Genomic DNA, 7060 nt, shown 5'->3' with positions numbered 1-7060 from the left:
CTTCTGCCATTTTTCTACCTTAATCATTGCCTTGCTTATTTGAGTCACAAGATGTTTTATGTACCCTTGCTGTCCTAAGTTTTCTTTTTTGCCACACCGACTTGATATGATAACTTTTCATGCTTTATTGTAAGTGTAGTGAAGTGACTCCTTTACTCATTTATTCTTTACTTTAAAACCTAAACATACTCTCTAAGTGTTTCATTCTCTTTTGGGCTTTAGCATATTCATCTTCCATTTTAAAATATTCCTTTTTCAATCTTCCATTTTCATAAACCAAGTGGATAATATTTATCTTTTTGGCCTCTGCTTGGATGCACAATCTTTTGCATTCTTGATGTGATTCCATCAACTCATTGAGGGCGGTGTCACATTTTTTAGCCATCTTTTGGGCCTTAATCCCTTGTCTTTATGCTTCAGTAGTTATCTTCTTGCATTTTTGGTGCACCTCTAACAAGTCATTAATGGTTGTGTCATGTTCTTTGATGACCTCTTCCATCTTGTCCTTTTACTTTTTTTATTCTTCTTTCATTTTTTTTTTCTTGGAGCTCGTTGGATTTCTTGCTTCAATTTGTCTCTTTCAGACTCAAATTCTTTTCTTGTAAATTTTAACTCTGAAGGTAGCTATTCCATATGTTGTTCTATTGATTGGTAAGAATCTCTAAAAAAGAACATAACTTTTTTCCCTTTCTTGCCCTTCATACCAAATATCTTAGGGTGATTCTATTAGTGAAAGATTTAAGACTCACCTTCTTAGGATTCTTCTAGCCTTGATCATATTATCCACCATTTGTAACATTTTTAGCTCACTATATAGAAAGTTCGATTGAGCGAGCTTATGTGTCATAAGAATAAACTGCTCAACCCCAAACTATATTCGTACCATAAATAGTGTATAACTTGTTGCTTCTTGTAAACCTAGAAGTGGGACCTTAGTATTATTTTTGCACTGATATAACATCGATTTATGATTCATCTATAAGACTAACCATTTTACTTGGGTGTAAGTAAGACCTTGTAGTCAAATCATCCATCCCTTCTTGGATTTGGGCTTTGGCCATTCACTTTCACAGAACTATTTAATTGGGGCTTGATTGTGAAAGTAAAGCTTTAAGAATACATTCTTCTTGCACTCAAAATGACTTTTTAATTGCAAATATAACAATGGTACACATCCCATAAAACATCATTTCCCTTTTAAACAATAATGATTCAGGGATCTAATTGTTTCTGCCATGATTGTAGATGAGGGATTATAATTTTTTTTCTTATGCTAAAAAAAGTTAATCACTTTTATCTTAATATGACCTAAGATTTTGGGAAAAACCATTATACTATATATAGCCAAAGCAAATATGTTTAATCTTTGGTCGTTATTCAGGTGCTTTGTGATAAAATTATGAAAAAACTCCCAAGGTAGATAGTTATGATTACTTCTCTTTTAAACTTGCACATTCACATTTTCTTTTTTAACCCTTATGAGATCAGTTAATTTCTTACAAAATGTTGGTTTCTATCTTTTAACATATATTTTATCTGATGATTAAAGATACGAACCTATCAATGTAGAGTACTCTATTATAATCAGTGTCATGTCCATTTCATTAAAGATAAAAACTTATATGAAGGATCCTTTAATTATACAGCTACTATAATGAGGGAGTTTTCAATTTCCACTAAAAGGAGATGCGTAATATGGTTATACTTTTCATAGAAGGCTGACTATCTGGATTGACCTATACTTTTCCATATGTTTGACAACTCTTTTAAGTTATTTTACTTGAGACGCGGATGAACTTCCTTTGGCAAAGTAGAGATATGTTTTGGTGGTAAGCAATCTCTCTTTTTTTCGTTGGGTCCTTTCTGACTTGACCTTCAGATCATTGGGTGACTCGCATTTGACAAAGGTGGATGAGGTGCAAACTAAATGATTTGTGGACTTCATGAAAGTTTTTGTTAAAAATAGCTTCATGATAGTTTTTTATGCAATCTTTATACATGTTTGTGAATATGCAAAGAAAAAAAAAGCAAAAAATTTGGTTAGTTTCAATATAAGAATAACAAAAAAATAAATTAGTTAGCACATATAAAGGAAGCAAATACAATAGCATGATTCTTAAACTCTAGGTTAATCCTAAAAGGTAAAGGGAAACATGGCTCTACTTATGAGTTAGGCTTTATAAGGTTAATTATATGTGGTTTTACTTAAATCTAAAGATTTTCAAATTGTTTCTTACATTATTGTCCATCATAGAGTAGTAAGGCACTCTAATCCTTGCCCATTATAGGCTACAAACGAAAATGATTAAATTCGAATAAGAGTATTTCATTAGCCCGGAAGGAGACATGAAATTCATGAGCACGCATGCATTTAACTCTTTCCTAAGGGATAGAGTTTGAGTGTAAAGCTCATGTTATATAGATGCAAGTGAATGATAAAATATGGTACAATTATAAACAGATAAAACATTTAAAGAAAAATTTTTAATTTTAACTTAAGCTTTGGATAACACAAGTTTACTAGCCTGACTCTCGGTGTTTCCGGTGGAGTCATCAAACTGCTATAATGTATAGATTATTGGATCTATTGCTAGACATGTTTTCAAGAGTTGCCATTAATATTTTATGTTTATGTGTGATTGGCTACCTAACTAGATTTATCCCATTTTAAAGAGAAATCCCAAGCTTGACTCAGGTATCTTTAAATGATATATTCATGTCTATAAAACCAAAAGTAGGTCCGAGAATACGGTTACGGGTGAAGAAGATTATAGCACCCCCACATCGCCCGCCCAAAAAATGATACCAACTTGATTTCATGTTATCTAAGAGTCTTAAAAATCTTACTAAATAATTTAATATTAAAAAATATTCTTAAATTACTTCAATATGTTAGTCATAATTTAAGAACATTTCCTCATCTTAGGAGTATTTAAGGAAACTATTTGTCACACTTTGAAAATACTCCAGCATTGGATTCATTAATATTTTATAAAAAAATTTTAAATGTAGATAATCAAATGAGATTGAGAATCTTGGTATCGAAAATTCCTATATAAATCCTTCAATCTATTGGTAAAATTTAAAAATGATTTCTCATTTAAGAATTTACATAGAGATTGCTATTTGCAATGCTCCTAGTAATTTAATTATCAGAGATTCAAAATCTAATTTTGTAAAATAACACTTTATTTTTAAAAATATCTTCTAATATGTTGATAAAATTTTTTGTTAGAGATTATTCTCCAATATGTTGGTAGGATTTTATGAAAAACTACTTTTTTAAAAAAATTTAAATTTTATTTAAAAATCATAAAATTCTTCAATATGTTGGTAAAACTTTATTTTGAAAATCAAATTGCTTTTCAATATGTTGGTAAGATTTTATTAAAATTTATTTTTTAATTTTTTCTTAAAATTTGTTTTTTATGAAAAAATTTATAAGATTCTCTAATATATTGGTAAAACCTTATTTTGAAAATCAAATTGCCTTCTAATATGTTGGTAAGACTTTATTTTATTAAAACAATTTATTAAAAATCTTAATATTTCAATATATTGGTAAGATTCAATTTTTTATTAAAATTTTTTTGAAACTTGAATCCTTCAATATGTTGATAAGATTTTTTTTTGTTTGAAAATTTTATTTTTTTACAAAAATTTGAACTCTCCAATATGTTGGTAACGTTATCTTTTTTTTTTTAATTTTTTTTAAAAAATATTTACAAAATAATAGATAACAAATAAATGTAGAACAAATAAATAAATAATAAAAAAACACATATGTGGACGACAAACAAAGAAAAAAATAACAAAATAAATAACAAAATAAATAAATAAATAACAAAATATACTAGAAAGGCAACTTGGCTCGGAGGCTTAAAATAGACGGCTCAAAGTATAAAAGAATAGCTTGGGTGAAACGGCTTAAGGCTCAGCTAAATGGCTCAGTTGGTTCAACAGAAAACCAATTTTAGAAACGCGGGTCAAGTGAGGCATAGGTTGGGTCACTCACTTAAAAACACGTCGATCTTGTCTTCTTAAAGTTCTTTAAATGGCTTTGTATAACCTAAGTATAAAATTTTTAATTTTTTTTTTCTTTAGATTTCTTCTCCTCTTCTCTCTTTCTTCTTTCTTTTTCTCTGTCTCTCTATTTTTAAAACTGGATGAACACATGTTGAATGCCTACCGGTTTCTAGAAAATATCACCAAAAATTGAAAAAAATTGCTCAGAAGTAGCCAAAAAATTCAACGAAAACTAGAAAATTGCAAAAAATAAATTCCAAAAACAATATAACAAATTCACCAAAACTCCAAATTTCTTTATAATATTCTAGAATTCTTCAAAATACCAACTTAAATTCCTAAAACTCAAAAAGTCCAGAAAATCCGTTTTTTAGAACTCTAAAAACACAAAAAGTCTAGAAAATCCTTTTTTAGAACGTTCTCTCTTTTTTTTTTGCCAAGATTTGCAAACTATTTGTTGTGTTGGTTTCTCTATTTTTTGCTTGTGATCCTTGTGTTTTTTTTTGTGATGATGGAAAACTATTTATATGATAATTCATTGGCCTAATTGGTGTTTTCATGAAAATCAAATTCTTCAAAAATAAAAAAATCCATCTTATCACTAATTGAAAAAATAATGGAATTTATCTAAAACAAAAGAAAAATCCTTAAGTTTTTATTCTGATAACATCAATTATCTCATTTTTTCCAAATATGATCTTTATCAGTTTCTGTTCATTAATCTTTGACCTTTTGATTTTTTCTTTCAATTATTTTTTCTTTTTTTTTAAAACACCTAATCTAATAATATAAAAACTAAAGATAAATTAATAAAAATCAAAGATAAATAAATAAAATTTAGATAAAAAATTTAATAACAAATAAATAACTGAATAATCAACGTTAGATATATACAAATGGATAAAGATAAAACCTAACAAAAAATTTAAAAATAAAATAAATATAAAATATAAAATGAAATGGGTAATTGGGCTTGAATTAATTTAGGCCCGACTAGTTTGGGCTCAATCAGATTAAGCCTAAGTCGTTTAAGTCCAATCAATTCAGGCTTAGACTAAATACAGTGTTTACAAGTTCGAATCTCTATGTATGTTCTTATTGGTTTTTTTGTGTGTTCATTCCAGAGCTTTTTCTTTTATTCTTCTTTTCTAGTAGCAAAGTTGAAAGTAACTGTGAGCTCTAAGATTGGGATATTAAAGAAGTCTTAGTAATAATTTTTCAAAAATCTCTACGTGAGGATATTTTTCTAATATATTACCAAAATATTGAACTATTTAAAAAATTATTCAATATAAAAGGCTTCCATTTATTGTTGTTTTATTTAATTTAATACTAAAAAATATAAAGATTTTTCTAAAAAGAATAAAATTACATGAATTATTATGAAAATGAACATGAACCTCCGAAGATAGGATTTTAAGAAAATTTGAGTAGTAATTTTTAAAAAATCTATAGGTAAGAGAATTTCTTCTAACATGATTAACATATTGAAACATTTGAAGAGTTTTTCTACAAATAAGATTCTTGTTCATTTTTCATATAAAAATAAAAATAATTTTTTTTCAAGAAAATTTTTGAAAAATGAAATAAAGTAAAATTGGTAAAAAAAATAAAAATATTTTTGAAAAAGGAACAAAAGGAATTATTTTTAAATAACAAATTTAAAAATCATTTTATTAAGGTAAAAAGATAACATATAATTAATTTATATCATTTTTGAAATGAGCATTATGAGGGTATTAAACTTTTTTCACATGTAATCGTATTCTTAAACTAAAATATATTTTTTTAGATAAAAATTATTTTTTGATTAATTTTAATTAATTTTAAGATTGTTAAAAAGATAAGTTTTTTTAAGTGACTAATCATATTTAATTATAAAATATTGGTGATGACTTATTTATATTAATAAAATCATTTAAATCAAAGTTTTGGATAATATAATTATGACAAAAGACACCTTAACGATTGAGTTGCCAAATTGATTACCATATATATATATATATTTATTTATTTATTTTTGGTAGAAACTAAAAAGGAAAAAAAGAAAATAGAGGACTTGAGTTTTAATTTAATTAATTTATATAATTATTTTTATTTAGAGATGATATTTAATATATTTGAGTTTAAATTCTAATATTTGTAATTTATTTTTGTATTCTCATATTATGAAATTATTAGTAAAAAAAAAGGTAAAGAAAAGGGAAAGAGAAAAATTAAACCATAAAAGATTTTATTTAATATTTGAAGTAAATTTAAAAATTTGTGATGAAAAAATAGAATTTTTTTATATCGTACATGAAATAAAATTGGAAGAGATGATCACTTTTACTATTAAAATGGAAGTGCTAGAAGGATCATGTAGCATAATTTGGTCTAAAGCATTCACAAGCAAGGAACTCTTTACGCCACCCGCAAAAAGGGCAACAGAGTAAAATAGAACTCAAAATCAATCACTTTGATACATCCCATCATCCACATCCTTCATACATGATTGATGGATGGAGTTGATTATGTATGCACATCAGCACATGCCATTATATCCATCCCATGAAAATAAAAAAACAAAAGTGAAGAGAAAGAATAGCATTTGATTTGATTTAAAAAAAAAAAAAGGTGAAAAAGGGAAAGAGACCCGGACGAAATTTATATAAAGTTTTTGAGAAGAAGTTTTTGAAATTTTTATTAAAGTTATTTAATAAAATATTAATAAAACTTTAAATTTGAATAGAATTTAATGAGAAAAAATAATATATAAAAAATCATAAATTTAAAATTTAGTTCAAATGATTTAGCTATTTTCTTTAAAAACTTGTTTTTAGTATAGATGTTTCTTTCTTAAATTCCCTTAGGTTTGATTTTTATATATAATAAAAAATTATTAAAAATATTAATATTAATATTAATTTATTTATAATTATTAAAAATAAAATTTTATTAAAATTTTTAATAATTATTATTTATTTAAAAACATATCTAATTTTTTTAAAATTTATGCACTAATTTATGTAATTATACATTTTAATATATGGTT

Source organism: Durio zibethinus, chromosome 20 (genome assembly GCF_047325235.1).
Source record: "Durio zibethinus cultivar Kanyao isolate XHJ-2024 chromosome 20, ASM4732523v1, whole genome shotgun sequence".
Taxonomy (NCBI): Eukaryota; Viridiplantae; Streptophyta; class Magnoliopsida; order Malvales; family Malvaceae; genus Durio; species Durio zibethinus.
Note: the sequence above shows the minus strand (reverse complement) of the source record.